This window comes from Parasteatoda tepidariorum, chromosome 8, assembly GCF_982258835.1.
Source record: "Parasteatoda tepidariorum strain Cologne lab strain chromosome 8, Ptep-v5.0, whole genome shotgun sequence".
Lineage (NCBI taxonomy): Eukaryota > Metazoa > Arthropoda > Arachnida > Araneae > Theridiidae > Parasteatoda > Parasteatoda tepidariorum.
The window spans coordinates 37641173-37651560 of NC_141762.1; positions in this window are offsets into that span (position 1 = coordinate 37641173).

Here is a 10388-nt window from a genome sequence, read left to right on the forward strand (position 1 = left end):
CCTTCCAGTGAGGCGAGCCGGGTTCGAATCCCAGTTGATACGAATTTCGCAACCGGCTGGCACCGACCAGAGTGCTGACATGAAATATCCTCAGTGGTAGGCGAATCATGGGTTAGAATCCCCTTGTCGTCAGGCTAACCGTGGGAGGTTCTCATGGTCTTCCTCCCCATGTAACGCAAATGTGGGTTAGTTCCACCAAAAAGTCCTCCACGAAAGCAAATTTCTCCCAGTACTTGATCCAGGAGTTCCCTTGTCTTCAGGATTGGGTTCAAAATTACAAGGCTACTGAGTTAAACATTAGCAGTCGTAAACCCAAAAATTGGGTCGGCTGTTCAACTACGGTTAGAAAATATTAAAAAAAATAAAACTGTTTATAACGTTATTAAAACTGTTATCATTAAAATTAAAAATGTATTGATCTTTATTAACTCTATTAGCAAGAAAGCCGGAAAAAAATTAAAAACAAAGTTTTTGAAATTACTTAGTACTCTTATATACGTTTAATACGTTTAACTTAATTTTGATTTATAATAAATGTATAAACAATATAATGTTTGTAAAAGCTACTATATTGTTTATACTGAAAGCAAAATAAAAATTAAATTTAAAATTTGCATTTAATGTTTGAAAAAAAAGCAGTATGTTGTTACAACATTAAGCATATTTTAAAAAATTCTTTAACCGTTTATTTTGAAAAACATTAGAAATTTTATGTAAATTAAAATGTTACTTTGAATTGAGAGAGATATGATACGAATTGACTTTCAATAATCAATTTTCATTCCTTTCGTCTAACAAAAATTATCAACAGCAGTTATGATAGTTTTACAGTTAAACTGTATATTGTAAGAAAAACACACACACAAAAAAAAAAAAAAAAAAAAAAAAAAAAAAAACGAGAAAACAATCTACGCTCCTTAACAAAAAAATCGACGCACCAAGAAGGAGTCGTCCGATTGAAACGAAAATTGGTAGATAGGAAGACAATGTACAGAATAGTAAATGATTTAAAATTTCAGAACAATTGAATAATTTATTGCAGAGTTACAGTAACAAGTTCAATAAGGTGTTGACCCGCCTCTAGCCTGGATACAAGCTGCCACACGGCATGGCATAGACCGATAAAGCTCCCGGATGGTCTCTTGCGGTATTTCTTGCCAAATTCGATCCAATTGTCGAACGAGGTCATCAACATTCCGTGCCAGATGCAATCGCCTTCCCATCATATCCCAGACATGCTCGATGGGAGAGAGATCTGGTGGTCTGGCAGGTCAAGGAAGAGTTTGACAAGCTTGCAGACAGTTCATAGCAACACGTGCCGTATGTGGTCTGGCATTGTCCTGCTGAAAAACCAGCACAGGGCGCTGCAAAAGGAACGGTAGCAAAACAGGTCTTAGGATGTCGTCGACTTACCGCTGTGGAATTAAGTGTACCTGTAATGACGACCAAAGGGGTCCGGCTGTCAAAGGAAATGGCACCCCAGACCATAATGCCTTGTTGAGGGCCGGTGGGCGTGCAATAGTGAAGGCAGGCTTCCCCCTCTGCACTGTGTGTCTCCAAACACGTTTTCGATGATCGTTAAGACACAGTTGGAAGCGGGATTCGTCGCTAAAGACTATACGTTCCCAGTCGGCATCATTCCAGCCTGATCGAGCCATGCACCACTGTAATCTGGCACCAAGAAGCAATCGGATGATTGCTTCCTGGAACGTCGATTTTTTTCTTATAGAGTGTATTATCATAGACTAATAACACTTTACAAGTATTTTTTAAACTTTTACATATAAAGCTCTATAATCTATGCAAAGATAGAAAACTACCTAATTAACAATTTTCCCCATAGTTGCCGAATATTCGCCTAATTTCTATTTTTTTCAGAAAATGTTTTCATTTACCTTGTCTTTTCTCTTTTTTCTCCTTGCAACTTCAACTTATTTTTCAATATTAAGAATCGTTTTAGCAATTTTTCTTTGACTATTCTAAGTAAATTAGTTAAACTGTTATTGTAATAAATTAAAACGTATCATTAAAACAAGGAAGAAAATACAGGGGCCGCGCTAAGTTTTCGCCTCCTCGCCAAATGCGATAAAATCGTAAATTCGGCGGGAATTTTTTTTTATTTCGGCTTAAGTATTGGCGAATGATCTTTTCTACCGAAAAGAAAAATACAGGGTGTCCCAAAAGGTCGTTTACAAACTTAACATGCTGGTCTGTCATATCATGATGAACAAGATTTACATAGGAACTTGTGTCCGAAAATTAAAACTGCGACCGCTAGAGGGCGATAATTGCACGAAAACGGGAGAGTGGGAAAAGCAATCATTTCAGGCGTGGGCGTTGAAGGAGAAGGATGAATGAGTTTAGTAGCGCAGAAATGGCCGACATGCATTACGTATACGGTCGCACAGCCAGATTTTTCATCATGGATTTTGTTTTCTGATGAATCCTGCTTTACACGGGATGGTGTCGTGAACCTGTGCACAACATGCACGTATGGGTGCATGAAAACCCAAGATGTATACGTGCCCATGCACATCAACAACGTTTCAGCGTAAACGTTTGGGTTGGTATTATCGGTGACATGTTGATTGGCCCTTACCTTCTACTTGAACGCCTAGACGGAAATACCTATCGCATTTTTTAGAAAGAGTTTTGCCGGATCTGACGTTCCAGCCGCTACACGCCGAAACATCTGGTTTCAGCATGATGCAGCGCCAGCCCACTTTAGCTACGCTGTTCGAGAATACCTCGATAGGATTTATCCTAATCACTGGATCGGTAGAGGCGGACCAGTCCCATGGCCGCGGCGATCCCCCGACTTGACTCCCCTGGATTTCTACCAGTGGGGACACATGAAGTCCATAGTGTACGAGACACCTATAACATCGGACATGGATCTTATCGCCACGATCGCGGAAGCGGCAACACGTGTCCGTGACACTCCTGGCCAATTTGAACGGGTTCGTGAATCCATGCGCCGACGCTGTGAAACGTGCATTATGGCGAATGGAAGGAATTTTGAGCATTTGCTGTGATGTTTTATAATAAAAATCATATTAACACCGCTATCGATATAATTTTTTTCTCCTCATCCAAACCTGCACTTATCGCCCTCTAGCGGTCTCAGTTTAAATTTTCGGACACAAGTTCCTATGTAAATCTTGTTCATCATGATATGACAGACCAGCATGTTAAGTTTGAAAACGACCTTTTGGGACACCCTGTATATGTTCCCCTCAATCCTTAAAAAAAATCAAATTTTCAGAACAAATCCAGTAATTTTTATTCGATTACAGTAATTCCCGTTAGATACGTCGCATAACCAATTACAGTTATATTAAGTCCAGGCAATGTAAGCAACAGGAGAGATTCTGTAAGCATGAGACAAAACTACCGTAAAATACAAATTACCACGTTCGTTGCAGGATCACGCGATATCGCGTGTCATGTTTTTTTTTTTTTTTTTTTTTTTTTTTTTTTTTTTTTTTTCTTCCTCCCCCATTTTTTTTTTTTCTTGCAGTTAGTGGCAATAAAACAGATTATGTGTGTAGCAAGATGCAGATCATCATCCAAATATTTTTGCAGGAAATATGCTTTCTCGGGACAATAGCATATACAATAACATAATGTTACCTACGGTTTATTTTTATATTACTTGCTCTAGTCTAAGAAGTTATCAAAAATTAACTCAAACACTTTCCCTCAAAGGAGACAAAACATCTACATGTTTCATCCCTTCTCTCCATTCATTGCTCATTTACTCCTCCCCAGCTGCAAAATGATTCTTAATTAGAATTTCCATTTTATTAAATAATTCAATTTATAGAAAATTCGCATTTTGATTTGAAGAAAAAATGAATTGTTTAAAAATCAACTATAAGAAATTGTTAAGATTTGCCTTTGGTTAAGAATTTTGATATTTGGCTAAAACTTCTTAAATTTGGCTAATTTTCTGGCTAATAGTTTGAAGTCCTTAGAGCAGACTCTGAAAATATAACATAATCATTTTTTTTGTTTTAGTTGCAATTTTTTAGCTCATCCGCAATCACTTTACTTAATTTTTAAAAAAATTGCCACATCCTTGCCGCAATTACTTCGGGCATTCACCAATACCTAAACCATAAATAAAAAATTTAAAAAAAATTTAGAGACGTTTATGTATTAATGATGCGTATCATACAAAAATAATAAGAGTTAACCCTCACTTAAATTTTTATGCAGCCATTTTTTTATTTTTAATTCTGTCTTAAAATATTTTTTCACTAAGTTTGTTGAATATCTTTCTCATTTAATTTAAAGTAAATAAAAATTTCCTCAAACTAAATTTCACTTTAAAGATATATATTCCCTTATAATATGAGAGAAAAATAACATTTTTCCTAAAAACATGCATTAATTTAAAAGATATATATTCCCTTATAATATGAGAGAAAAATAACATTTTACCTAAAAGCATGCATTAATTTAATCCTTAAAAAAAATCGAAGTATCGTTTTTGTTAATACTAAAAAAATGAATACAAAATAAATTGAGTTTATATCTCTACTCTTCGTAGAAAAAGGAAAAATTTATAAAATATGAAAGTGAATTCTCTCTAAGGATTCAAAATGTATTAATCCGCCTATAAATTAAAATCTTCATCTCTGTAAATGTCACGTGAAGTGATGAATTCTATATATTTTTATTCAACCGCCTTATAAATCTGCATTGAATAAGATATTTTCAGTTTCTTCTGAAACAATGATTCATACTGTTCGCTGATATGAGAAGTCAAGGCTAAATAATTTCTCATAAATCCTCTTGGCTTTTAAAATATACGTTACTTGTTGATTATTTCGCTCATTCCATGTAATGATCGATTAAAATAAAATTCCGAGCAGAAAACGAAACAAGAAATTTATTGGATATTTAATTTAAGTGAAAGTGGTGACGTTTTTCTCTTGCAACAAAAAGTTTTTTTTTATTTGTTAAATAGATATTTCTGTGTAATAATCTTACGACTATTTAATATAAAATCGAATTTTTTAAAATATTGCATTAACATTATTTTTTTTTTTTTACTTTCGGCTCAAGTTAAACACTTTATAAATAAACTATGATTTTCAAACAAATTTAATCATACATTTTAAGACCATTAAAATTAAAAGAAAAATTGTGCATGATTTGCCCCCTCTCGGCCACCGTGGTTTTTCTTGTTCAATCTTTAAGTTCGGCTCTCTCGGCTACTGTGGTTTTTCTATTTTTGTTTGTCACCTTTATTTTTTTGTGGCAACTCTACATTTTCTTGTTCAAATCACCATTGTTTCTTCTCATTCACGTGCGGCAATTCCTCCGTTTTCGAGCGCTTAAAACATGTCGATTGTTGTTTCTTATTTATGTATTTTTGAAGCGAATGAAATTTTTAATCAAATGATGCCTTACCGCTACAGTTTCTTGGGATTTTTTATATAATAAATGAAAGTATAGTAAGCATGGGGATAGTGAGTAAAACATTGGAACGACATCTCCCAGTACTTCAGCAAAGAAAAATAGAAGAGAGTAGTTAAATGAAATATTTATAAAAATTCCTCTTTTGGGATCTATATGAAGAAAATATTTCCAACATTTGAAGGAAGAACTTTTCCAACAATAACCATACTATTTCCTATACCTTCCCCAGAACCATAAGTCAATTCCCCAAAGTCTGTTTTATTTTTATTTTTTTACTTTTTATTTATTCTCTTAAATTTTTACCAGTTTAGACTTTCAACAACAATCACATGAGTTTTCCCATTCTCCTTATCAATTTACTTCTAGCCTCCAAAAAGAGGGTTTACTCCTTAACCCCTCATTATACCCACATTTCGAATAACCATAATTTTCTTTAAAACTTTCGTAAAACCACGATTTTCAATCATTTTTTTTAAAATTTTTGTTATTCAAATAAAGATTTGAATGTTAGTTTTTTTTCTTCTCAAATTTATGTTTGTCTTAAATAACAGAAATAGTCTCCCTCCCGATTGTCCCCTCCCCCTAAAACCAAACTTTTTAAGAGTATTTTTCGTTTAGTTGGGACACAACAGCAACGAGTATTTGTTAAAAAGTTATGTATGGACTACAACGATTTTTTTTTCTTCGAATTTTTAAGCAATTAAAATTTCAAAACTGGCCCTTAACATTTCCCTACTAATGGAAATTTTTCATAAAACTAAAGTAGCAATCTAACAAAGTTTTTAGAAAAAATTGGAAGCAAATTTATCGATTTTAATATAAAATTCACCATTTTCTAATAATATTAATATCCAAGGTATCATATTTTTAGTTACAATGAATATCAGTAGTAGTAGTGGCCTATGCTATAATGTATTTAAGGGCATGCAAGCTTAAAACATTGCTCTGATAAATACATAAAGATTGAAAAAATATGTCTGAAAATTTCCTTCAGTTCTTGAATATGGAATAAATGATAGATAGGATAGTCATTTTGAAAAGAAACTATCATTCATTGGATGTGAAAACAATGGCCAAATGAATTGTGTAATGTTAAGTATACCATGCATCAGAAAGGTTCTGGGCTCGAATCCCGGACAAGGAATGAATGTTCTTTCATTCTCTGTACTATCTGTCCTTACTGTGGGAGCATCGTTGACTCCTGATGTGGTGCCCCTGAAAGAGTGGCCATGAAATCTGCCCTAATACGCCTGAATTGACGAATTGTCAACCCAGGTGGTCGTTGGAGAAAACAAACTTAGGCCGACCGGACTGAGTAGGGGTCAGTGAACTAGCCTTGCATCAGAATGGTTCTAGGTTCGAATCCCGGACAAGGAATGAATGTTCTTTCATTCTCTGTACTATCTGTCCTTACTGTGGGAGCATCGTTGACCCTCCTGACATGGTGCCCCTGAAAGAGTGGCCAGCAAATCTGCCCTAATACGCCTGAATTGACGAATTGTCAACGCAGGTGGTCGTTGGAGAAAACAAACTTAGGCCGACCGGACTGAGTAGGGGTCAGTGAACTAGCCTTGCATCAGAATGGTTCTGGGTTCGAATCCCGGACAAGGAATGAATGTTCTTTCATTCTCTGTACTATCTGTCCTTACTGTGGGAGCATCGTTGACCCTCCTGATGTGGTGCCCCTGAAAGAACGGCCAGCAAATCTGCCCTAATACGCCTGAATTGACGAATTGTCAACGCAGGTGGTCGTTGGAGAAAACAAACTTAGGCCGACCGGACTGAGTAGGGATCAGTGAACTAGCCTTGCATCAGAATGGTTCTGGGTTCGAATCCCGGACAAGGAATGAATGTTCTTTCATTCTCTGTACTATCTGTCCTTACTGTGGGAGCATCGTTAACCCTCCTGACGTGGTGCCCCTGAAAGAGTGGCCAGCAAATCTGCCCTAATACGCCTGAATTGACGAATTGTCAACGCAGGTGGTCGTTGGAGAAAACAAACTTAGGCCGACCGGACTGAGTAGGGGTCAGTGAACTAGCCTTGCATCAGAATGGTTCTGGGTTCGAATCCCGGACAAGGAATGAATGTTCTTTCATTCTCTGTACTATCTGTCCTTACTGTGGGAGCATCGTTGACCCTCCTGATGTGGTGCCCCTGAAAGAACGGCCAGCAAATCTGCCCTAATACGCCTGAATTGACGAATTGTCAACGCAGGTGGTCGTTGGAGAAAACAAACTTAGGCCGACCGGACTGAGTAGGGATCAGTGAACTAGCCTTGCATCAGAATGGTTCTGGGTTCGAATCCCGGACAAGGAATGAATGTTCTTTCATTCTCTGTACTATCTGTCCTTACTGTGGGAGCATCGTTGACCCTCCTGATGTGGTGCCCCTGAAAGAGTGGCCAGGAAATCTGCTCTAAAACGCCTGAATTGACGAAATGTCAACCCAGGTGGGCGTTGGAGAATACAAACTTAGGCCGACCGGACTGAGTAGGGGTCAGTGAACTAGCCTTGCATCAGAAAGGTTCTGGGCTCGAATCCCGGACAAGGAATGAATGTTCTTTCAGTCTCTGTACTATCTGTCCTTACTGTGGGAGCATCGTTGACCCTCCTGATGTGGTGCCCCTGAAAGAGTGGCCAGCAAATCTGCCCTAATACGCCTGAATTGACGAAATGTCAACCCAGGTGGGTGTTGGAGAAAACAAACTTAGGCCGACCGAACTGAGTAGGGGTCAGTGAACTAGCCTAGCATCATAATGGTTCTGGGTTCGAACCCCGGACAAGGAATGAATGTTCTTTCATTCTCTGTACTATCTGTCCTTACTGTGGGAGCATCGTTGACCCTCCTGATGTGGTACCCCTGAAAGAGTGGCCAGGAAATCTGCTCTAATACGCCTGAATTGACGAAATGTCAACCCAGGTGGGCGTTGGAGAAAACAAACTTAGGCCGACCGGACTGAGTAGGGGTCAGAGAACTAGCCTTGCATCAGAATGGTTCTGGGTTCGAATCCCGGTCAAGGAATGAATGTTCTTTCATTCTCTGTACTATCTGTCCTTACTGTGGGAGCATCGTTGACCCTCCTGATGTGGTGCCCCTGAAAGAGTGGCCAGGAAATACGCCTAAATTGACGAAATGTCAACCCAGGTGGGCGTTGGAGAATGCAAACTTAGGCCGACCGGACTGAGTAGGGGTCAGTGAACTAGCCTTGCATCAGAAATGTTCTGGGTTCGAATTCCGGCAAGGCATGGGTGTTCTTTCATTCTCTACACTATCTGTCTTTACTGTCGGGGCAACGTTGGCTCACCTAATTTGGTGCCTCTGAAAGACAAATCTGCCTCGTAAATGCCTGAATTTACGAAATGCTAGCACAGGTAGGCATTGAAAATAAAAAAAATATTAAGTATACCCCGTCTTGTCTCCCTCTCGACTTTTCGTTATGTTATTTTTTATTTATTTATTCTTGTACAGAAAAACTTGAATGGTACGAAAAAAAATACGAAAGACAAATGGTAATAATAAAAGATTTTAATTTTATAGCTACTATAAAAATAAAATAAAAATATAAGTTAGTGACTCAGAGAGTTCAGTTCTGTTATTGGGTTAGATACCTAGAGTAATGAAATTTTATTTTTAAAAAAAATCAAACTTATTTAATAACACCATTTTTATTGAGCTGACAAATAATCGATTTTCATTCTAAGAAATAAACCTGAATGTGTAATTCTCATAAAAAAGAAACTTGGGATATAATTATTGGAAAAAGATCAACTTTGTACTAAATTTAAAAAAAAAAAATTCAATTTTTTTAATCTGTTTGATGATTATTTTTACTTCGTATAAACTTTTCATCAGCGTCGAAATAATAAGAGTCATAATCTAAATTTTGATCGCTTAAAAAGTTAAAATACTTTGCTACTACTGTACTTTATAATGTATAAATATATTTGAAGCATTTCTTTTTATCTTAATTTCCATTTCAAACATTTCTTTCATTGTTTAAAATCAACAATATCAAAATATTTACAACAATACTTTGGAAAATTGAATCAAGAAGTATATCGTCAGACATTGTTGAATGGTTCTTAATTAAACGTATTTAACGAAAAAACCTTTGTTATCAACAGCAACAATAGATAAAATAAATTTTAACAAATCATTCTTATTGAAGCCATTTTGAATGAATAGCGTCTTTTTTGACAAATTCTTAAAACTTTGGTAAAATGAGTGAATTATATCGCTTTGCTCTGCTGAATTATTGGCAAAAAGAGCTTAGAGAACATCCGAGACCTTTTCGTAAGTGCTTATATATTTTTTTGTAATTTTAAACTTATTTTAAAAACTGAGCTTAAACATGATTAGGAAGAATTTAAAACTTGATGAAAATTACTAGCCTTTCATAAATTAGTTCAGACAATTACTTTTTTTGTGAGAAAGGAATTTAAATTGTCTAAATTGTAACTATAATTTTTGCTATTATTTGTAAAAGTTTCCAATCCTTATTAATTTAAGAATAAAAATTCATCGATAACGTCAGCTTTAACGCAAACGCAAAATATTTAAATGAAAATATAGAAGGAAATTTATGAACAAAATGTACAGTTTCTACTTTTCTGGGTAAAATCCAAGCTTACGGTAAAGCGTACCTTGGTACTATTTTGAAAAATGTCGTCAATGCCGAAATGACGCGTAGGAGCTTGTCACCAAATTCTAAAATACAAATGCAAATTGGCTAGAAAACAATAAAGGCCTGGTTTGGTCTGAGCACCTTCAAGTATATTTTTCCCTCTTAGGACAGGCCGACTAAGCTTGAACGACGACTGACGACCGAATCAACTGCAGACCGATTACAACGTAACGTTAACGACAGAAGCAATGGCGGACAACATCCAACAGAGCATTGAAATCAGCCAAGATTTTCATTTTAACATTAAACAGAGCTTCTTCTTCCTCTTCTTCA